This window comes from Erpetoichthys calabaricus, chromosome 17, assembly GCF_900747795.2.
Source record: "Erpetoichthys calabaricus chromosome 17, fErpCal1.3, whole genome shotgun sequence".
Classification (NCBI taxonomy): domain Eukaryota; kingdom Metazoa; phylum Chordata; class Cladistia; order Polypteriformes; family Polypteridae; genus Erpetoichthys; species Erpetoichthys calabaricus.
The window spans coordinates 51258795-51283730 of NC_041410.2; the positions used below are offsets into that span (position 1 = coordinate 51258795).

Consider the following 24936-nt stretch of genomic DNA (forward strand, 5'->3'; position numbering starts at 1 on the left):
AGCCCAGCAAGAAAGAGAGCAATGTGAAGTTAATCTTTCAGTGTATATTGAGGAGCGGCTGTATCCTCTAGGGGTGCAAACAGCCCTCGTGCTCACAATATATTTGAGGAATTTTATTTAATACGTAATACGCGCTCTGGTTGGGTAGCTTCTCAGCCATCTGCCAGTAGCGTCCCTTGTATGAAATCAACTGGGCAAACCAACTGAGGAAGCATGTACCAGAAATTAAAAGACCCATTGTCCAAAGAAATCCGCGAACCAGCAAAAAATCCGCGATATATATTTCAATATGCATACATATAAAATCCGTGATAGAGTGAAGCTGCAAAAGTCGAAGCGTGATATAGCGAGGGATTACTGTATATAAAAACACACGCGTATTCGAATGCAACGTTGTGTCAAAATTTCAAAGCAATCGGTGAAGAACTTTCGGAGATTTAAACTTTTGAACAAACGAACATTTACATTTTTATTTATATAGATAGTAAGAATAAGAGCAGCTCCCTACTCAAAATGGAGGCATCTGCTATCGAACCACAAACATCTTGATTTTCCAAGTCAGCAGTTCTTGCTGCTGCGCCACCAAAGCGGTTGTATTATGGACATGTCAATGTCGCACCCTAACACAAGTTCTTTTTCTGCACTTATATTCTTGAATAAAAGTGCACTTGTTTCGTTACACTTGTACCTTTTGTCTTCATTTTGTTAATTATTACTAAAACATTAAAAAAGTTTGTTTTAACAATGTGTTTACAGAAATTGTTGTAGACACGGAACACACATGAAATTCATGTATTCCAAATAACGATATATTATTTACCCTATACAACTCCTGGCATCTTACAAACAGACTTGAGCTGAGAGAACTTTCTGCTCTTTCTGTATTGATGGGGGGATGGGATAGCAGGCTGCTTGCTTGTGTTGATCGACACATTTACAAGACAAAAGATGCTGAAGGAGTGCAAACAGATTTGAGGAGGGCCGAGATTATGAGTTTTTTTCATAGGCTTTGGTAATTCTAGTGTTAACTGATAAGTTCCTGTCACTCTGCCTAGGTGTTAGGTGTTCATTTTGGAGCCTGTGTACAGTAAGAATGTGGGTATGATATAGCCTAAGCCCACCAAGAGTATAATAATCTTTCAATTTCTTATTTATTCTATCTTTCAGAATACCATTCCATTCTTAAGGTGTTATTAGTAGGCAATTTTCAAATGCTCCCCCAAAAAATGGAAATAAGAAATAATTGGCACAGTTTGTTGGCCATTCCCCTAAGATTTTTGTAATTATTAACTAATCCCAATTGAAAAATTCATGCATGCAACTGATGAACAAAAACTAGTTTCTGAAGCATAACACGAGCATTCTGAAACAGGTTTGCTATCATTAGATTGATTGAAGAGATGTAAAATCTACAGAATCTTTGCTTAAAGTTGCTTCTGAGGTTACACTCGCTTCAGAGGCATATCGGTTAGCCTTTCTACAAGTTTATGGAATAAGTTTCACCAGCAAGTGAGTGCAACATCTTAGATTCTTGGAGGGAGATGCTCTTTTATTTTGTGCTCAGATTTGATGTTCACTGTAGTATGAATTCCAAATTAGAGTGATCAAATATAAGTTTGAGTGGCACATTTAGGGTGATTGCGAGCCATTGGAAAATGAAATAACATTTAAGCTGCCCTAGGTTTCATCAAAGGGAAAAGCAGAAGTTGAAAACCACACCCATTGTTTATCATAAAGCCACACCCATTTTCATTCAGTTCCTATTAAATTCCTTTTGAATTCTGTGCCCTTTGCCCCTTGTCATTATGCTCTTTCCTGGTCTGGCATCTTAGCAATTTTTTCCCTCTGTTGTTTTTTTTAGTTCTTCCTTCTTGTGAAATTATAAGCTATGATTTTGATTAGTCATGTTTAAACTCGTAAACTGCCAAAGTGTAGCAGACTAAACACATAGAGAATAATTTCTCTCCTCGTCCCCATTAGATTTGAATTGTCATACTCAAAACTTGGTGGCTTGGTAAATTCATTTCATAAAACGGTTTTGCCTTATTTCAGTCTGAATGCTGTGTGGTTATGTAAGGAGCCTTTTCTTTTAATACCTATACATATATATCGTTTTTTTGGTCATGTACTGTATACACCGATCAGCCACTACATTAAAACAAGCTGCCTAATATTGTGTAGGTCTCCCTTGTGCCACCAAAACAGCTCTGACCCATTGAGGCATGGACTCCACAAGACCCCTGAAGTTGTCCTGTGGTATCTGGCACAAAGATGTTACCAATAGATGATTTAAAGAGGTGGGGCCTCCATGGATCGGACTTGTTTTTCCAGCATCCCACAGATGCTTGGTTGGATTGAGATTTTGGGAATTTGGAGGCCAGGTCAATATCTTGATCTTTGTCATGTTCCTCAAGTCATTACCTTAACAATTTCTCTTTCATATATAGCCTACCCATCTGACTAAAGAGAACAACAAACCGGTTTGATTTTATCCTAGCCAGTCACAGACTATTTGGTCTCATTCTTTAGAAATATTACAACAGGCGTTTGGCTTCACTGGGCCATATTATTGGCTGCCCCTGACTGGCTAAAATTATGTACATGAAAGCTGCAACTGAAAATCTCTAGAAATGTCACCTTATGTGACATCGACTTAAGAGGTTGTCATTTGAGAACAGTGTAAGCTAAGCTGTTAAGTTCATTGTAATGTGTACATAGTACTATGAAATTCTTACTTGCATGATTCCTCAGAACAATAATCCAATACAATCTTTTTGAACCTGATTTTTGTCCCTCTCTAGGTGACATTGTAATGTGTACATAGTACTATGAAATTCTTACTTGCATGATTCCTCAGAACAATAATCCAATACAATCTTTTTGAACCTGATTTTTGTCCCTCTCTAGGTGATTAATGTGGTCATTGTTTCTCACTAAATCTAGAGCCTCAATGCCCGATCACTATGCAAGTAGTGGTTGTGGATGTGAAGGTGGTGGTCTGCTACAAGTACTTTGGGGTCCACATCAGTGACTGACTGTATTGGTCTAGTAACACAGTGGAACTGTATGAGACAGGGCTAGAGCGTGTGGTAGTGCTGTCCCTTTTCATGTTTTGTAACTCTGTGATGACTAGTGCAGATTTCCACATTGTGGTGTGCTGGGCTGATAACCTCACATTAAGATAGGCCCACCAAATCAGCAAGCTGATAAAGAAGGCAGGCTCAACTATGGGACCCACTCTCAACCTCCTGGAGGTGGTAGCAAAGGAGGTTATGAAGACAGAATTGATGGCCATTATGAACAATGCTGCACATCCTCACTCTGACCCACTAAGGACTTTCAGCCAACAAAGTATTCAGTAAATGTGTGTCAAGAAATGCTACTTGGCTCCTTTATACAAGGGCAGTATGACTTTATAGTGCCCCACTGAGACTCCTATATTTATCTTTTAGTAATTCTGCGGTATATTTGAGGGGAGTGGTGGTTGTTTCTTATGATATTTATTGAGCTTCTGCAAAAAAGCTAAATTGTTACCTTGGGACAAATAAAGTATTATCCTTATATCTATTATGAGGTACAAATGCATTGAAAACAGGAAAAAAAGCAGTGGTAAACAGTTTATGGATGTACATGTCTCATTGATTGATCTTTTAATGTCTGTCACAGTCAGGGTTGCTAGGTCCTGGTAATATTTCCAGCTCAATGACAGCTAAAAGTCCACCTAGTGGCTCTGTGGACTAGCCCAATGAATGACATCATCTGCAGCCAAGGGGAGTTTTGGGGGCTGTAGATGTCTTGGTTTGGTTCCCCTTAGAGTTTTGCTGCTGTTGACTTCTTTCCCCCTTGAAGTTTTACCGCTATCGATGTTGGTATATTTCCTCCTGGAGTTTTGGGTAATTGTCTGTATATTCTTCCTTGGAGTTTTACCTCTATCAATGTCTTCCCCCTTGGCTTTCTGCTATTTAGGCAGCCACATGTAACCTTTAAAAATAGCAGAAAGACCTGCATACTGCCAAATCAAAATTTCTGCCCACACAACACTTTCAAAAACGGCCTAACTTGGCATGAAAAACCACTCATATGGCAACCCTGGTCACAGGGCTCACTATCAAGTCAGCCGACAAAATGGAGCATGTGGACGAAGGTTCGAGACGACAGCAGGCAGACACCGATTCAAACAAACAGAAATCTTTTTTTTATTTCTTTCTTTCTTGGTGAGCAGAGAGTCTGTGCAGAGCCTGTCAGGTTGTCACTGACAGTATCACGTCACAGCCCCGTTCCTCTTTTTCAGCAGGTTTTTATATTCTTTCGGTCACGTACACAATTATCGCAAAGCTTATCTTATATTTGCAGCTTCACAAGCAGCCCTTCCTTACTGGTGGAGTAACTTCTTCTTCTCTAACTAAGACAGGGAGTAATTTCCTAAGAGCTGACCCACCCTTCATTTATTTCTTTTATTTATCTTACGGTTATTTTCTACACCTAGGCTCTAATGCTTAATAACCTTTTATCTTCCCCACATCACATACCTTAACAATCTTAATGCATTCATATGGTTAACACAAAGAACTCTTATCCTTGCAGATATATATATATATATATATATATATATATATATATATATATATATATATATATATATATATATATATATATATATATATATATATATATATATATATATATAATATAATATAATATACAGTTTCTTAGCATCAGCTGGTTTGCATAACATATTTTCCATCCACCCAAACGCACACAGATAGTACTCATCAAGGTGATTTAGACTTGTTTATCCAAGTACCAAAATATTCGTTGCACTAAGGCGTAGTCACGAAATCTTCTTCCCCTCCCTTTGACTAGGTCAAAAGGCCCTCAGCCCAAGACTTTTTGTTCAATTACTATTTAAGATATTGATTCATTGGGAAGAAGATCTCTTAATCAATATATCAGAAAAGGAATGGAAGGTAGCAAAGCAGAGAATTCACTAGAGCTCCATATGCGCAAAGCATAGAATTATTCAACTAAAAATTATATATCGAGCTCATCTGTCTCGCTTAAAACTGTCCAAAATGTTTCCAGGGCAAGATCCAACCTGCGAACACTGCAACCAAGCTCCTGCCTCACTGGGTCACATGTTTTGGGCCTGCACCAAATTAACATCATTCTAGACCAAAATTTTTAAGTGCTTTTCAGACAGCCTTGGGGTCACAATCCCTCCTAACCCATTAACAGCTGTGTTCGGTGTTCTTCCAGACGGACTTGAAGTGGAGAAGGACAAGCAAATGGTGATTGCATTCACTACACTTTTGGCACACAGACTTATTTTGTTAAATTGGAAGAATCCTAACTCTCCTCTGATAAGTCAGTGGGAAACTGATGTTTTATATTATTTGAAATTGGAAAAAATCAAATTCTCTGTTAGAGGATCTGTACAGAACTTTTTAAAAACCTGGCAGGATCTAATCAATATAATTGTAGACTAAGAGAAATAACTATTACCGCATTTTTTTTCCTTCTCCTTTTTTTATATACCTATATATATTTCGACCTTCTTTTTGTTTATTGTTGCCTTATTAAAAAGCCCTAAGCAATTCTCCTTTGGCTAAGCTCTTCTTCTCAGGGGTGGGGTTTGATTTGTTTTCAGTTTTTCTTTTTTTTTTTGTTATAAATTGATCTAATTGTATGGAATGATTACAATAAAATTAATAAAAATTAAAAAAAAAAAAAAGATATTGATTCAAATTTTTTATCATTCCACAAGCACAATGTAAGATTTTTCAGTACATGAGGAACAAACTTGGAATCGATTGCAAAGGTGAAAGCAAGCTTAAGAGAGTGACAGTACAGTTAAAATTGGAGGGGTATAGCAGAGAATTTGAGAAAATAATTCAAATGCGAGAGAAAAACTGATCTAAGTGTGATTTATTCACTTCCTATGATTGGCAAAGATTATTACCTAAAGTCGCAGAATTGATTCTTTAGGAATGTGAGTAGGCCACCATTGGGGGATATCGGGTGCCTAGGCCCTCAGTATGAGGCAAGCCTTGATGACCATTAATCTGTGGCTTTGAATTGAAAAACTTTGCAAGACAGTAACAATTTTGAGACATTAATGGTGTTCTGTAGGAAGCTGTTGTAGTTAATACACTTTACATGTAATGTGTTCATTGTATTTTGTCGTGTTGACATTGTTTTACCTTGTAATAATAACATTCACTGATTAGTTAATACTTTGTATAGTTCTTTTAATTATGTACTGTCCACACAGAAACTATGATGCCCTCCTTCCAGTTTTGTCAAATGGTTAGTTCAATCAGAAACCTATTTCAGTCTTGCTTTTTACATTTTCAGGGCATTAAACAAAGTCCAGCAAAGAATGAAACTGGACTCCAGCTACCATGATGAGGCATTGGTGTTTACTGGGTCAGTGTGCCCTCCATTTTGCTGTTTATTCTTTGAATAAAATGATTCCACATGAGATCTTGAAACATTCCTTTTAAGAACACAGAACAGGTTTCTTAATTAACATAACATTTGCTGATGAGCCATTAGAAGCATCCCTCCTAATGTAGTTGTTTTGTGAGTCATTTAGTTTTAATTTTCTTTGTAATTCTCTGCAGTTAAGGTCGAAGTCTTTCTATGGATATACAGTAGCAGATGGTACTAGTCCAAACATATTTTTGTCAACTTAAAAAAAAGCCAAAAAAAAGAAGAACTTTTCCTAGGAAACCTGACACATTAGTCTCCAGCTGCCTCTAAAATGCCACATTGTTTCTCCTTGAACGACAGCTGCAGTGCTCAGAGTGTTTCCCCCCACCCATGTAAATTGGATTTTTTTTTCAGTAAATGAGACTGAAGCTGACAAATCAGACAGATATTACTCATTCTTGAATCATAGCCATAAATAAATGTTGCCAAAAAAAGGACATTACATGTGCTCTAATAATTGAGGGCCTTTGTAACCAATTATGAATTGGCTTCATGAACCGGAGTTTTTATGTTGTAGATGGTACTGTATAACTGAAAAGAATGTGAAATGTTCTAGAGTCAGAAGAATCTAATGATAAAAATGTTTGAAGCACACTGAAAAACTTTTCTTAGAAATCACATTTAAGGGTTGCATTTGGCATGCATTTTTAAAGAGATTTGGGTGACATCCACGTACAGCAAACGGACTCTTTCTGCTCTAACGCCCATTCACCTGTTGTGTAGACAGCTCTTATTTGGCCACTGGATTGGCACTGACAGCTGAAAATTCAACAGATTGCATTTTTTGCAAGTCTTCCAGCAAATTGACACACAAGAAAAGAACAATTAAAATTCACAGCATTTTATACTTATGTTTAATGGATGTGGGGAGTGTATGTATATGTATACACACTAACATTTTTTATACAGTATATGTCAATGTCAGTTTATGTCTATAGCACCTTAAATAACCAAAGTTAAACAAAAGTGCCGTAAAAGCATAATAGAATATATTAAATTAAAAAAGCAGAAAAGAAAAGTAAAGCAATATAAAACGCATTTCATTATAAAAAGAAATGCTCATGAACCTAGAAAAGCCTTTGAAACAAATAGGCCTTGAAGTGGGCCTTAACAGAAGTGGCTGTCATATTAAACTAAGGTGGGCTGCTCCAAAGCAGCAGGGCAGCTACTGAAAAGGCACTGTCTCACTTTGATTTCAAATGAGAACGGGGAGAAGTCAGAAGTGATTGCTCTGAAGACCTTAAAGACCTTGAGGAAGATGCTGGACAAAGTAGCTCCATGAAGTAACTGGAAGCCAGACCTTGCACAGCGTTGTAGAGTAGAGCCAAGAGCAAAACCTTAAATTTAATTCTGTACCTCGCTGGGAGCCAATGGAGTGTGGCTGAAATTGGCGAAATGCAGGACCTCTCCTTTGTACCAGTGAGTGTCCTAGTAGCTGCATTCTGCAGTAATTGTAGATGAGACACCACACCCAAGTAAAAGGTGTTGTAATAATCCAGTCAGGAGGAGAATAAAGGCATGAATGACCATCTCTAGGTCCCTAAAAGAGAGAAAAGATTTGAGCTTAGATATTAATTTGAGATGATAAAAACTGCTTTTGACAATTTAATTTATCTGACACATTTGAGCTCCGAATAAAGAATAAAAGCCAAACTCTTAACAGTCGAGCCGGGTGTAATACTCCCTAAACCTAATTTCAAATTCAATTCAAGTTCTTATGTATATGTGTATGTTCCATACTTGTTACACAATAGTGCAGTATCCGGATGTGATGTGGAATTCTAAAGCTAGCAACCTCTGGCAAATGGCCTAGCTTAGCAAGTGGGAGGTATGGAGCCCATCTTTTTAAAGTATCAGTAATAAAGTTGTGCCTGATAGTATGACAATGAACAAAATAAAAATGTTAAGAAGTGTTGCCAATCCAATAACCAGCAATCTTCCAGGGACCTGTTTGTAAAACTCTGCTTGAACTCTGATGGGGATGGAGAAAGAAGGTGTGTGTAGCCTGTGGAGTGTGGATTGGCTGGCCAGTTGTGAAAGTAGCTGAAGTAGCTTCTGACTCGGGAGGCTTGTCGTCAAATTCCCCCAATTATGCACACAATTATACAGAAAGTCTTATAAATAGATTTCACTGACAGTGGGATAGAATTGTTTAAATTCCTGGGGAATCATTTATAAAATGATTATATAAACAGATGTGATTTTTAAATTCCATGGATTTGATTGTATGTGAAAACCGGTATTTAAAACATGAATCTGACCTGAAAAAGTTCTACATATGCAGACTGGTGAATGTGTGCACGAAGAAACGCATACAGTCGACTGCTACTTGCTCACTGCCCTAAATGGGAGACTCGCACATGATGGTATATGATATATATATATATATATATATATATATAATATATATATACATATATATATATATATACATATATATAATATATATATATATATAATATATATATATAATATATACTGCGGTGGGTTGGCACCCTGCCCAGGATTGTTTCCTGCCTTGTGCCCTGTGTTGGCTGGGATTGGCTCCAGCAGACTCCCGTGACCCTGTGTTCGGATTCAGCGGGTTGGAAAATGGATGGATGGATGGATGGATATATATAATATTTATTTATATATATATATATATATATATATATATATATATATATATATACAGTGATCCCTCGCTATATCGCGCTTCGCCTTTCGCGGCTTCACTCCATCGCGGATTTTATATGTAAGCATATTTAAATATATATCGCGGATTTTTCGCTGCTTCGCGGGTTTCTGCGGACAATAGGTCTTTTAATTTCTGGTACATGCTTCCTCAGTTGGTTTGCCCAGTTGATTTCATACAAGGGACTCTATTGGCAGATGGCTGAGAAGCTATCCAGCTTACTTTCTCTCTCTCTCTCTCTCTCTTGCGCTGACGTAGGGGGGTGTGAGCAGGGGGGCTGTGTGCAGCTGCTTCCTGAAGGACATGCTGCACGGAGCTTCGAATACTTAAAAGCTCAAAGGGCACGTATTGATTTTTTTTATCTGTGTCTCTCTATCTCTCTCTCTCTCTCTCTCTCTCTCTCTTCCTGATCCTGACAGAGGGGGTGTGAGCTGCCGCCTTCAACAGCTTTGTACCGGCGGTGCTTCGCATACTTAAAAGCCCTATTGATTTTTTTTTTGACTGCTTGCTTTGCACTCCTTTGAAAAGGAAGATATGTTTGCATTCTTTTAATTGTGAGACAGAACTGTCATCTCTGTCTTGTCATGGAGCACAGTTTAAACTTTTGAAAAAGAGACAAATGTTTGTTTGCAGTGTTTGAATAATGTTCCTGTCTCTCTACAACCTCCTGTGTTTCTGCGCAAATCTGTGACCCAAGCATGACATTCTAAAAATGACCATATAAACATATGGTTTCTACTTCGCGGATTTTCCTATTTCGCGGGTGGCTCTGGAACGCAACCCCCGCGATGGAGGAGGGATTACTGTAAAGACAAAAGAAAGCAAAGTAATTAATTAGATTTTCCAGTGTGGAGTATCAAAAACTTAAAGGCTAATAAACTTGCAGAAGTACAATGTAGGAAGTCTATTAAGTAAAAACAATAGGACTGGACTGATTATTGTGTTTAAATAAAAATGTATGCATTCGCTACAATGCATTACAGTGACATTACTGTTGACTTGTATGACATACCCACTGTTTCTGCATCATTATTTCGAAAAAGGTGATTCTCCCCTTGGCGGTCTTGCGTCATTAAACACTAATTACAGTAGTATGCTGTTACTTTATACCATAAGTATACAGAAATATTTGAAATGTAAAGAGCTATGGCTGCCATTGTTCTACTAGCGGACTTTGCCTGAAGCACACTGCGCAGAGAGCAAGTCTTCAGAGATCGGTTAGACTTTCTTGCTCGTGATGGTGTGTGTCTCATAGGTCATTATCAGGTATCAGGAGCCATTGTTATGGACCATTGCCAGCAGCTATGTCCTTCCTTTGGAAGCTCTACTACATGTAGTCTAGTATGGATGCAAGTATTGTTTCTGCATGGAGGTTCTGGACAGACACTTTAGGAGTATCTCACTCTGCTCTCAGTTAACTCTTATGTCCCGGCCTGATTTTTGGTTGCCAGATATATCTGACTGAATTGCTACAGACTGCCTAATAATAGATTTCCATTTTCATGACGCCCTAGTACTCTAGTACTCTGTTGTAATTGGGAAGAGTTTTTTTTTTTAATTTTGCCCCGAATCTGGTGTTCATTTGCCATTTTAACAGAGTGAATTATGGACGATGATTTCTTGCTATTTATATTCCATTATATCCTACAAAATATGAAAATTTGTGGGCTCTGTGTTTGAGACAATTTTGTACCCACCTTACACGCATTGTTGTAAAATCCCACCTCATCTTGTTTGGTCAATAACCTTTCATGTGGTACCTTATCAAAAGCCTTCTAAAAATCAAGTTAATTAATATCATAGGCACATCTCCTATCATGTGCTTTTGTTGCTTCCTCATAGAATTCTTTCATAATATTGAAACCTGACTACCCCTTCTGCACGTTTTCTTCCCTCTACTACTGGTGGACTTTAAACTGTCTGCTGAATGTGTTTTTTTTTTTTGTTTTTTTTTGTCTTACTAGATCTACCCTTACATTTGCCTGTTTTCCTAAGAAGCTATATCTTTGCCACTTCATTTCTTTCTAACCTAACACAATACAATTACTGCTTTAATACTCTCCTTTTTAAAATGTGTTCTTTACCCCTGCCGTCTTCTGGTACTCGTCAGCTTATGTGTCATGTACCTGAGTTAACTAATATTCTTTTACTTCACTCCAGACTGAAAAGAGTATGCGCTTATATACTATTAACTGATACTTAGCTGTCTTATTGTTGGGCTGAACTATGCCTGCCACCACTGTCACTTCACCTGCACATGCTACCAAAATGTGTGCACACACACTCTTCACTTGTAATGTGCCCTTGTTCTTGGACAGTTGCCCTTAGTGGTCAAATGTGAAGTGTTTGGAGCACATGCTCTTTTAATCATGTTTCACACACAAGCAGTATGCAGCACCATCAAAGATGATATCAGCACACAGTTCACACACTTTACATCAGCAAAGCACCCATTGTTCATTTTGATTAGACTGCAGCAGTCTTTCTTTCCACCCACTCTTGATGAGCTATGTATGCTACTGAAGTCTTAAAGTACAGGGTGCAACCCTGAAATCAGATATGAATGAGTGACTCTTTTTTTATATAAAGCTAAGCTCTAAAAAGATTCAGGACTTGCAGTAACTCTAGGACAGTGTTTGCCATCTTTTTACCTAAAACACCCTGCTGATGTAACCATGACACAATCATTTTATTTTTGCACAAATTTTATGTTTTGCTTCCAAATTAGTACTTCTCTTAAACTAATTAAAGTAGGCTTTTTTAAAACTATGTTGTTGTGTTGCAAGTATCCGTTTACAGAGATCTGTGGATCTAAGATCCCTGTGCCTAAGCTTGGTACAAAGGCCTCAATTACATGGTTTAAGACTGAGGCATTGCACTTGGAGGAGCTACTTAAAGAATCTTGTGGAAGATGAGCTCTGTAGGTATATTTATTTATTTGTAGTCTTGTGTTGTATTTTGATTTTCTAACTGTCTCCACAGACCCTTAGATTAAGTGGGCTTGATAGTAGGTGGACGTGTCATAATTTTGTCAAATGCTAATAGAAGTGTCTGTCTGTATGCACTACTGAAAGATGTTTTCAACTATTCCTGGTTGGCTTATGACCTAAGATTGTGATTTGACTCAATTTTAAGTCCGCCATTGAATAGGTTATAAAGAGCGGGAGTCTTATGCTGTTGAGAACTTCGCGTCAGGTGCTTAACACTTGAACTCAGCTAAGAAGATTGAGATTCAGCGCATGTGTGTTGACAAAAGTTCACAGTGACAAATGCGCACAAGACAAATGCATGCCAGCACAAATGCATGCTGGTAGAAGAATTTGATTTAGTGAATGCTTACAAAAACAGCAAAAAAAGTTCCTCTGCATGTTGTTAAGTTTACGTTTTTATGTCTTTTCATGATGTGTCTGCTGATTTTGATCAGTGTTCAAATCAGATTTATATTTCAGAGAGAATGTGCTCTTTGCTGTCATTAAACAAGTGTGGCCTTTTGAAGTCAATACCGAGCCTCAAACCCCAGACACAATTGAATGGACAAGTCACAGGTTCACAATTAATGATTTTATTTAACAAAGTGCCTTTCCAGAGGCATCTTTTCCAGTTGTTCAGCTCACACACATACTTTCCTTTTCCTTCGTTCTGCTGTAGTCTTTACTCCTTCACTGATCCTAGATGAGAATTGCCCTTTTCCGGTCTTGTCTCTGACTCCCCTTTGGTTGCATTTTTCCAATTTATGCAGACATCAGGCAAGCCTTGCAGTAATTGCCATCGATTGTGTCCCTTTGGTGTTTCTGCCACAATAAATCTTTTTACTATAGGTTCCTGCCACACACCTAACCAGGTATCCAGCAGACTATGTCAGTTGTGGCCTGTAGGGGTCATCTCACAACCCCCAAAACCTTGACACCACTTTACCAACACAATTTCTGCGCAAACATACTCGTTTTATTTACAAATAACTTTCACAGGTTTCTTCCATTTAATGGTCCCCAACTAAAACACACTCCTTTCTCCTCTTCTAACAGGGGAGACTCTCTTGACTCCTCTCCCAGTGCTTTTATCACTGATTTTTGAATTGTCATTTGGATTGTTTACTTTTTTAATGACTCAGAAATTCCTTTATTTTTTTCCTTTTTATGGCCATCGGACCTTACTTTGATTCTATGTTAATTAGTATTGCCTAATTTTATTTTAATTTTTGTCTTTTTCCTCTTTCTTCATCCTGTAAAAAACTTTGAGCTACATCATTTGTATGAAAATGTGCTATATAAATAAATGTTGTTGTTGTTGTTTTGATTTTTCACTACAATGGATGCATGACAAATACATGACACATATAGAACTACATTTTATTCAGGTCACATACACCCTTGCCAACTTTTGTAGAGAGCCAAGAAAGAAAAGTTTGAAACATTCATTGAAGTACTGAAATAGTCAGATTGTCAGCAATGATTCTCCATGTTCAGTTATGTGAGGTCAACAGTTGTTGTAGATCAGCATTCAGAAAAAACTAGTTATTATGATTAGCTGTTGATGCCCATTCTACCCACTAAAGGAAACCTCTCAGATACAGCTGCCTATCCTCACAGATAGGCAAAGTGTGGGACAATCCCATCAATAGGAGAGGCACATGAAGCAACATTAGAAAAGACCAATATTAAATGGTTAATTTGTACACAGTCACTCAATCAGGTAATAAGATGATAAGTGAATTGTTATTATGGAAGCTAAAATTTATGCAACCTTTAGGTTTTTAAATTAAAATGGGAAGAATGCCAAGGTGGTATACAGTAATAGTATAACATGATCATTCTGGAGTGGGTGAGGCTGAAGAAGTGGAGGGTAGAAGCGGTGGCCATTGACGCAATGCACCATGACATGTAGAGTGGAGGAAATTAATCTGATCAGGCAACAAGGCCAAATTGGAGAAAACCAGACAGTGATTCTTAAACCATTTGCTGCTGTTGAGTGTCTGAGTCTACAGTGGTAATTACAATGTGTCAGCATTATTAGAAACCCAGTTTTTAATGAGTAACCTTTCAAAGTAAGCTTTTCAACTAATTTTCTGGAACTATACTTAGCAGTAGTGGCTTTTATTTTCTACTCTGGTTAAGTCAAAATTTGTTGCACCGAATCCTCTTATGTAACTCTACAAATTAAATACTTTGAATAGAGTAGAGTAATTGTTATGGTTTATATTCATAACATTTAAGAATGTTTAAAAAAATATTTTTTTCTATGCATTTCTGTACATAATAAACATTGTACAAATATAAACAGTTTTATGTAGTAAATTGATCACCTTAAAGTGGTTTCATTCAACATTGATTTTATAAATACTAGCAGATCATTGGACTTTTCAGGATGAGGAAAGAGTATCACTAAAATCAAGCAGGAAAATTCCAAAGAAGAGTGGTTTTGGTTTAAAGGTGTGCATTTCTCCACAAACTACTTCTATAATCAATTACATTAAGTAAATTTAAGTGGAGTTCGTGTACACCTGATGAGAGCTATACAGGCAAAATGTTGTCTTTTAGTTTTTTTTCTTTTTCAGCTTGGAAAAAAAAACTTGAACTTTTTTCCTTTGTTTAATTTAAATGTTTACATCTTTATATTTACAACTAGCTGTTCTACCTGTCTAAGACGAGTTGAAGTCTAAGTAATCAACGCAGACTTTAATGTTAACGTTTCCAGTGCACCATGCAGTGTGTATGTCACTGTTGTATGCCATTTTGTATGAGATTGTAAAAGCAGTGTTAATATTTGTGTTGCACCATCTTTTCGAATTAAAGAGAAATAGCAACTAGATGAACATATAGATAGACATATAGACGCTTATTGTTTTATTAAGGGGAACTATAAAGCCATCCAGAATGTCTTATGTCTCATATGGTATGCAGTTGCATCAGTTGCAGCTGGTGGACTGTTGATTTTTTTTTTTTTGACTTGTACTAAATTTCAAACAGTGCAGTTATTCTACTGACAAGTATACAATAAAGTAGAACAACAAACACTGCTGGAAAGTAAAGGTTTTTTCTAGGCTTATATATTTACAGAGAGTTTATTGCTCGCTGACTTTTTTATCTCAAAAACTTATCTCCAGGTGTTTTTTCTTTTCAACATTTAACCAATATTGTTTGACTTGTTAAATCATGTGTTGTTAATCTGATGTCTTAAAGGCTTTCTGCATATAAACCCTTTGATGGTGGCTTGTTTACTGTTCCTTCGCCTTGATGCAGTCTGCTAAATAATAGATGATTTCAACATTAATTTGTACAAATGTGCTGATGCTTTCCTTGTGGTGTATATTAATAAATGTCTGTTCTTGGTATTCATTTATATGAAAACTAGGGGGCTTTGCCCCCTGCTTGCTTTGCTTGCCAACCCCCGTGTTTGGTTTTAAAAATTTTTTTTTCTTTGAATTGTTGCTATTTCATTAGTTTCACTTTTATTTCAGAACTTATGTAAAAACAATTTTTGGAATCTTTCAAGTTCCAATATGCTGAATCTTTTAAATGAGGTCAGTGAGACATGTGTTTAATGACTTTGTACCATAATTCAGGAGAGGTTTCTCTGTTTGGAATTTCAGCACAGACAAAACGATCTACATCATCAGCAGTTAATTTTTTTTTTTTTTGCAAAGTAACCAATAAATGCATGTGAGGTAAACTCTGTTTTTGAAATTCTCCAACTTAAACTTCAAAGCCTTACAATATTTACATACTTCTGACATATCATCTGTGTTCATATATTCGATCTTTATTCGCCTTTTAGTTATTTCTGAGTAATAATTTCTCTTTTTTTGCGCTAATGCGATGTTTACTTTCTTTCTTTGACACTGTCGTTTTTTTCTGCTTTCATATTCTGTATCTTGCTCTGTATGTGTTTCGTGCCTATGTTTTTTTTGAGTCTTTTGAATTCCAGTGTTCATTATCTCTAACCTGCTCTACATGTGTTTGGCCCCTTTCTTTTGCAACCAATTTATGATGTTTTACTTTGTTTTCTACTCTGTCTTTTATTTCTGACCTCACTTTGTCCTGCTTTTGTTTCAATGACACCTGGTCCATGGTGATTATTTTCCCTTTTTGAATACTAATTTCTGTTTGTTTGCACTACTTCAATCTTTACTTTCTTTTTTTTGTACTTTATAATTTTCCTACTTTCATATCTTTGACTTTCTCCACATTTGTATCGTGCATATGTTGGTTTTTTTTTTGAGCCTTTCGAATTCCACTGCTTTCATAATCTGCGCTGCATGTGTATAGCACCAACGTTTGTGAACGTGTTTATGAAGTTCTACTTTGTCTTTTACTCTGTCTTTTAATTCTGAGCCCGATTGGACGTGCTTTGTTTCAATTCCACTTGTTACAGGCTGATAATTACTTTCCTTATTTTCTGAATTTGCACCTAGATTATTTTTTCTTTTTTGCTGTTTTTTCTCTCCAAAGCTTTTAAGTCTCTTTTCTCCATGCTGCTTTCTTCTTCGCTTAGTCGACGTTTCATTTATAACGTATTGTCCTTATACGCTTTATATGCGCTGAGACCCTGGATCTGTATGTGCTCAAATCCTTCACAAGACTGAATGTTTCGCTGCCCCGTTGTCTTATTTGATATTGATTGTAAGTAGGGCGTGTCTTGTTAGAATCTCATGTTCTACGTCATCGCGAGACAGTCCTGGGTTAATCTCTTGGCACAATGTCTCGTGTTTAAGGTCCTTGCGGGTCTTTTAACTGTCTTCCGTGATCTTAACGTAAAGATCACGTCTTGACACCCTATAGTGTTTCTCTCCAGGATTTTTTTTTTATAATAGAGAAACAATCACAAGGTCTCCTTTTGATATCTTGCATCAATAAACAGGCATGGCAGGTACAAATCATTATAGTTATGAGGACAGATTGTGGTGGGACTTCAAAAAATTAGCATTCCCTCTTCAATTTTTTTGTCAAGCATTGGTTGTCTGTGGTGAGTGTCTTTCAAGTAACACTAACTGCCTGGCAGCAAATTCAAAGCCAGTGTGTTTCAAAAACTACTGCATAGAACCAACTTATACTTAATTTTTTTTCTTTTTGTATTTAGATTTTGAAGTGGATATTGTCAGTTCTTCAGTTATTCAAAGCCATCTCAACTAGGTAAGACAAATTTCATTTTCTGCCACTTGTCTGGAACCTTTATCATGTTGCTTCTTCCACCTCATTGTTTTAAATGTTCACTAGTATTCACGAGTTGGAATCGCCCAGAAATTTTTATTTCATGTTTATTTTCATCTACATGTGAGGGGCCTGTATCAGGTGATAGGCTTGCTCTTCTTCTTTTTGCACTTCTATGTGGGGTTGATTATTTTATAGGTTTCAGCATGATTTTTTATGGCTGGAATCCTTTCCTAATTGACTGGTAATAATTATGTGAGTTGTTTTATGTGATTTTTGTCACACTTCTGACTTTGTGTGTATTTATTTTTAGTTTTTTATTGTTTTAATGCTCCATGTTGTTTTGTCTTGGTAGAGTTCTATCTGACTTTGCTTTCCCATTTTGTATCCCTTTATTGTGTAGACTTTATCAGAATGCCTCAAATCCCATAGACTTACCGCTGTTTAAAATATATTGTAATTTATAACTTCTCCTCATGTTTCCTTCTATATCTATAACCTCAGGTAATTGCATACAGTAAAAGGACAAGCAGGAGTTAACTTACGTTGTATTATTGATAATATTACATGCTTCACATGTAAGCAAAGTACATGTGAATACTGGGAACCATACATCCTGATAAATGCTAGATGTGTAGATTCAGGCAGCACTTAGATTTGTAGCTACTTACATGTCTCTAGTTCAGTCATCATTTCTAGTCCGCTTTCTTCAGGACAGGCCATATGCCTTTCTCAATATGGAGCCGAGTTGTGCTCCTGATCATTGTGTTATCCTCATGGTAGGTCTGTCCAAATCCTTGCACCAATAGGGTATTGTGGTACAGAATGGCCTCAAAACCAGTCCCAAACAGCCATACCTCTGATGGGTGCAAACGCTGCCTTTTCATACCTGCCCCAAGACCATTTGTTGAGATGAAGCTTGCCAGTTAGATAGTTTGGCTTTTCTATGGGGGTTGTCAAACCAGTTTGTGTCACCCCCACTCCTGCCATCCCTGCAATAAAATTTGTATTCTGAGTCAGTTATAAACACTCAGGGGTTTGGTTAGTTAGACATAAAAGCATTACAGTGATCCCTCGCTATATCGCGCTTCGTCTTTCGCGGCTTCACTCCATCGCGGATTTTAAATGTAAGCATATGTGAATATATATCGCGGATTTTTCACTGCTTTGCGGATGTCTGTCTACAGTACGTGTGCTTCCTCAGTTGATTTGCCCATTTGAATTCAAACAAGGGACGCATTTGATTTCAAACAAGGGATGCTATTGGCGGATGGCTGAGAAGCTACCCAATCAGAGCACGCGGTTAAGTTCCTGTGTGCTGCTGATTGGCTCAGCGACGGAGTGCTGCATTAACCAGGAAGTCTCATCTCACTCATTCAGCATTAACGTGCTACTGCTTCAGGAGCCGTGTCCAAGCGCCAACAGAAGATGCAAATAATTGCAGAAAAGGTAAAAGTTTTGGATATGTTTAAGGAAGGAAACAGCTACACCGCTGCAGGACACCATTACAGCATCAATGAGTCCACGATTCTTTTTATTTAAAAAGGAGGAAAAGCATATAAGATCTACGGCCGCAGTGTCCTTTAACCAGGGCGCAAAATGAGTTGCAAGTGGACGTGATAAGGCAGTAGTCTGGATGGAATCTGCTTTAGGGATTTGGATTAAAGAGTGATGGAAGAAGAACAACGGCGGTGCTAAACAGTCGCCTGAAGAGGCTCCTTTAGAAGAGCTGTAACGCTATCCTTTGTTGTGCAATAAAATTAAACTCATCGTTATCGGACAAGTCGTCGTGTCATTGTTGGTGAGTAACCATAATTAATTATTTACGTACAGTACTTATTACATGTACATAGTTTAGCGTCACTGTACACACATTTTACTGTATACAATTTTTCTTGCATTGTACGTATTTATTGCTGGTGGCCTGTCTGTCGTAATGGCTGTAACATATGTGATATCGGAGACGCTCGATATCTTTAAAATATTTAGGTTTTACTGTATATAAACTGTGTTTACATACATAATTTCAACGAATCTTACCTAATATCTAAGAGAATACAAAGGGTTTATGCTGTATAATTGTGTGTGAAATGTTTATAATAGTGTGGGAGAGTTTATAAGGGCTTAAAATATATAAAAATAACCATATAAACATATGGTTTCTACTTCGCGGATTTTCTTATTTCGCGGGTGGCTCTGGAACGCAACCCCCGCGATGGAGGAGGGATTACTGTACTGTTCTAATCAATGAAATGCTGAAACACTAATATTACATTTACCTTGTCTGATTTACAAATAAAGTCATACAAAACATATATCAACTTACAGTGGTGTGAAATCTATTTGCCCCCTTCCTGATTTCTTATTCTTTTGCATGTTTGTCACACAAAATGTTTCTGATCATCAAACACATTTAACCATTAGTCAAATATAACACAAGTAAACACAAAATGCAGTTTGTAAATGGTGGTTTTTATTATTTAGGGAGAAAAAAAAATCCAAACCTACATGGCCCTGTGTGAAAAAGTAATTGCCCCCTGAACCTAATAACTGGTTGGGCCACCCTTAGCAGCAATAACTGCAATCAAGCGTTTGCGATAACTTGCAATGAGTCTTTTACAGCGCTCTGGAGGAATTTTGGCCAACTCATCTTTGCAAAATTGTTGTAATTCAGCTTTATTTGAGGGTTTTCTAGCATGAACCGCCTTTTTAAGGTCATGCCATAGCATCTCAATTGGATTCAGGTCAGGACTTTGACTAGGCCACTCCAAAGTCTTCATTTTGTTTTTCTTCAGCCATTCAGAGGTGGATTTGCTGGTGTGTTTTGGGTCATTGTCCTGTTGCAGCACCCAAGATCGCTTCAGCTTGAGTTGACGAACAGATGGCCGGACATTCTCCTTCAGGATTTTTTGGTAGACAGTAGAATTCATGGTTCCATCTATCACAGCAAGCCTTCCAGGTCCTGAAGCAGCAAAACAACCCCAGACCATCGCACTACCACCACCATATTTTACTGTTGGTATGATGTTCTTTTTCTGAAATGCTGTGTTCCTTTTACGCCAGATGTAACGGGACATTTGCCTTCCAAAAAGTTCAACTTTTGTCTCATCAGTCCACAAGGTATTTTCCCAAAAGTCTTGGCAATCATTGAGATGTTTCTTAGCAAAATTGAGATGAGCCATAATGTTCTTTTTGCTTAACAGTGGTTTGCGTCTTGGACATCTGCCATGCAGGCCGTTTTTGCCCAGTCTCTTTCTTATGGTGGAGTCGTGAACACTGACCTTAATTGAGGCAAGTGAGGCCTGCAGTTCTTTAGACGTTGTCCTGGGGTCTTTTGTGACCTCTCGGATGAGTCGTCTCTGCGCTCTTGGGGTAATTTTGGTCGGCCGGCCACTCCTGGGAAGGTTCACCACTGTTCCATGTTTTTGCCATTTGTGGATAATGGCTCTCACTGTGGTTCGCTGGAGTCCCAAAGCTTTAGAAATGGCTTTATAACCTTTACCAGACTGATAGATCTCAATTACTTCTGTTCTCATTTGTTCCTGAATTTCTTTGGATCTTGGCATGATGTCTAGCTTTTGAGGTGCTTTGGTCTACTTCTCTGTGTCAGGCAGCTCCTATTTAAGTGATTTCTTGATTGAAACAGGTGTGGCAGTAATCAGGCCTGGGGGTGGCTACGGAAATTGAACTCAGGTGTGATACACCACAGTTAGGTTATTTTTTAACAAGGGGGCAATTACTTTTTCACACAGGGCCATGTAGGTTTGGATTTTTTTTTCTCCCTAAATAATAAAAACCATCATTTAAAAACTGCATTTTGTGTTTACTTGTGTTATATTTGACTAATGGTTAAATGTGTTTGATGATCAGAAACATTTTGTGTGACAAACATGCAAAAGAATAAGAAATCAGGAAGGGGGCAAATAGTTTTTCACACCACTGTATATACAATATTTCACACCACAACACAACACGTTAACCCTTGACTCTGCTTTAAATGAAATTCTCTAATAACTCACAGCAGACGTTTAGTGTGACTACCACAGCATGCACAATTTCACCCGTAATTCACAGTATTTCATATAGTTAGATCGGTCCCATTGAAGATCACATGCAAACCTCATTTGAACCACTCTACAACAACAACATTTATTTATATAGCACATTTTCATACAAAAAAGTAGCTCAAAGTGCTTTACATAAGAAGAAAAGAAAAATAAAAGACAAAGTAAGAAATTAAAATAAGACAACATTAGTTAACATAGAATAAGAGTAAGGTCCGATGGCCAGGGAGGACAGAAAAAACAAAAACAAACTCCAGACGGCTGGAGAAAAAAATAAAATCTGCAGGGGTTCCAGGCCATGAGACTGCCTAGTCCCCTCTGGGCATTCTACCTAACAAAAATGAAATAGTCCTCTTTGTATTTAAGGTTCTCACGGAAGGACTTGATGATGATGGTCATGCAGACTTCTGGCTTTTAATCCATCAATGTTGGAACATCACGGTGCTTTGAGTAGATGGTGGTGGCGCAAGCCGCTACCACAAAGAAACCGGAAAAAGAAACAGAAGAGAGAGTAGGGGTTAGTACGGATTTTAGAGCCACCATAAATAGTTATTATAATGAATTGGATATACAGAGTGTCAGGATTAAATTAAAGTGAAGTTATGAGAAAGCCATGTTAAAGTAATGTGTTTTTAGCAGTTTTTTAAAATGCTCCACTGTATTAGCCTGGCGAATTCCTATTGGCAGGCTATTCCAGATTTTAGGTGCATTACAGTAGAAGGCCGCCTCACCACTTCTTTTAAGTTTTGCTCTTGGAATTCTAAGGAGACACTCATTTGAGGATCTAAGGTTACGAGTTGGAATATAAGATGTCAGACATTCCGATATATAAGATGGGGCGAGATTATTTAAGGCTTTATAAACCATAAGCAGAATTTTAAAGTCAATCCTGAATGACACAGGTAACCAGTGTAGTGACATCAAAACTGGAGAAATGTGCTCGGATTTTCTTTTCCTAGTTAGGATTCTAGCAGCTGCATTCTGCACTAGTTGCAAACGATTTATGTCTTTTTTGGGTAGTCCTGAGAGGAGAGCGTTACAGTAATCTAGTCGACTGAAAACAAACGCGTGAACTAACTTCTCAGCATCTTTCAATGATATAAGAGGTCTAACTTTTGCTATGTTTCTTAAGTGAAAAAATGCTGTCCTAGTGGTCTGATGAATATGCGATTTAAAATTAACTCTAGAAACTCTAGAAACTCTAGAGTTTGCTTGGTACTGCACAGAGACCATACTTTGCAAAGGTTCTTATTCTGGTTGTTTTTGTCCATAACCGAATTTGATTAGCATGTTCACATCTACCTAAACAAACCGGACTTTTGGGGAAATCGCACTAGACATTGAAAAAAAACACCCGAAACAAACTAGGTGCAAAAATGCCTTTAGTCTGTTCTACAGCTTCTGTGTTTATCATGGCAAATACAATTTCTGATATAGGGATAGTTAATATGGTCAAGTAAAGATTAATTTGACGATGATGAAGTTTTGCTTTTTGTGGAAATCCTGGCTTAAAGGGGACTTCTGTAATTCAATTTCTGCAGCTTTTTATGGTCATTGAAGATAATATACTGTTCCTTATTATTTTCATGTTACCCAGCTCTGTGATAAAAAGTGTAACAATCTTCAGTTTTTATGTCTGCCCCACTGAATACCAAAGTAATTGCCATTCAGGTATAAACTGGGATGGAAACTTTGCATACTTTTTTTGAGTGCATGCATTTTGTATTTGGATATTTTCAAATCTTTCTTACTGTATTCTCTATTTGTTCTGATTAATATTTTGTCATTCACTGCAGTTGACAAATTGGATTTTCCATTAAGTAGTGGTAAGGTTTTGCTTGACCTTTCCTTTCACACACACACTCAAGGCCCACTTCACTTTGAAATGAAGCGCATTGAGGTGTGTACAAGTCTTGATGCTGTTCAGGCAACTTTCAAGTAATATGCGTGCTGCATCAATAAGACACCTTTTTATTTTAGAAGATGTAAGTGTGTCATGGATACGTGCTGATGTGGTGGTAGGGTGTGGTGCTTACAAGACACATCTTATTCCTGATGCAACGTGCTGAAGCAGTTGGTGGCAACCTCTGCTGAACAGACGAGAATGTAAGTGGATAATTACAGAGAAGATCTAAGATTGCAGGGCAAGGATTTGACTAGGCTCCTGAAATGTTAGTAATTTTCATTTTTTAGTCCTTGCTCTTATTTAATATTTAGAAACCTTAGGGATACTTAATTTTATTTAGTTTGTTTAAAAAAAAAAAAAGCAATTTGTTCTTGGCTTTAGTTGTGTGTTTAAAGATGCATGTATCACAAATTGATTTTATGACTTTATTTTGTATTTTGAGGAAAACACTCTAATGTGTTTGCCCAAGAATTTTAAAATAATATACCAAAATGACTACTGGCCATTGGCAGTTTTGTATACGTGGAAAGTCTAAAAGTGACTGATATATTAACTGTACAGGGTCCAGAAAGACCGGACAACAAAGTAGCAGGCCCATGAATTAATCCTGGATCCATCTTGCTCTATAAATAGATCTTAAAGCCTGTGGCAGTTTTTAAACATGGTTTTGTCATTTAAATCTTCTTCTTCTTTTGGCTGCTCCCGCTAGGGGTCGTCACAGTGGATCATCTTCTTCCATATCTTTCTGTCCTCTGCATCTTGTTCTGTTACACCCATCACCTGCATGTCCTCTCTCACCACATCCATAAACCTTTTCTTAGGCCTTCCTCTTTTCCTCTGACCTGACAGCTCTATTCTTAGCATCCTTCTCCCAATATACTCAGCATCTCTCCTCTGCACATATCCAAACCAGCGCAATCTCGCCTCTCTGACTTTGTTTCCCAACCGTCCAACTTGAGCTGACCCTCTAATATACTCATTTCTAATCCTATCCATCCTTGTCATACCCAGTGCAAATCTTAGCATCTTTAACTCTGCTACCTCCAGCTCTGTTTCCTGCTTTCTGGTCAGTGCCACCGTCTCCAACCCATATAACATAGCTGGTCTCACTACCGTCCTGTAGACCTTCCCTTTCACACTTGCTGATATTCGTCTGTCACAAATTACTCCTGACACTCTTCTTCATCCATTCCACCCTGCCTGCACTCTCTTTTTCACCTCTCTTCCACAGTACCCATTACTCTGTACTGTTGATCCCAAGTATTTAAACTCATCCACCTTAGCCAACTCTACTCCTTGCATCCTCACCATTCCACTGACCTCCCTCTCATTTACACACATGTATTCTGTCTTGTTCCTTCTGACCGTCATTCCTTTCCTCTCTAGAGCATATCTCCACCTCTCCAGGGTCTCCTCAACCTGCTCCCTACTATCGCTACAGATCACAATGTCATCAGCAAACATCATAGTCCACGGGGACTCCTGTCTAATCTTATCTGTCAACCTGCCCATCACCATTACAAATAAGTAAGGGCTCAGAGCCGATCCCTGATGTAATCCCACCTCCACCTTGAATACATTCGCCACTCCTACCGCAGACCTCACCACTGTCACACTACCCTCGTACATATCCTGTACAACTCTTACGTA

General features: G+C 37.7%; 1 protein-coding gene across 1 annotated transcript in view; it reads left to right on the top strand.

Moving 5' to 3' along the window:
* The window catches only part of myo9aa (myosin IXAa), a 568471-nt gene that overhangs the window by 87500 nt on the left and 456035 nt on the right, over positions 1-24936 (top strand). Inside the window, 1 exon segment of the mRNA XM_028823069.2 lies at positions 17246-17298. The gene's annotated coding sequence lies outside the window, so the exon portion shown is untranslated.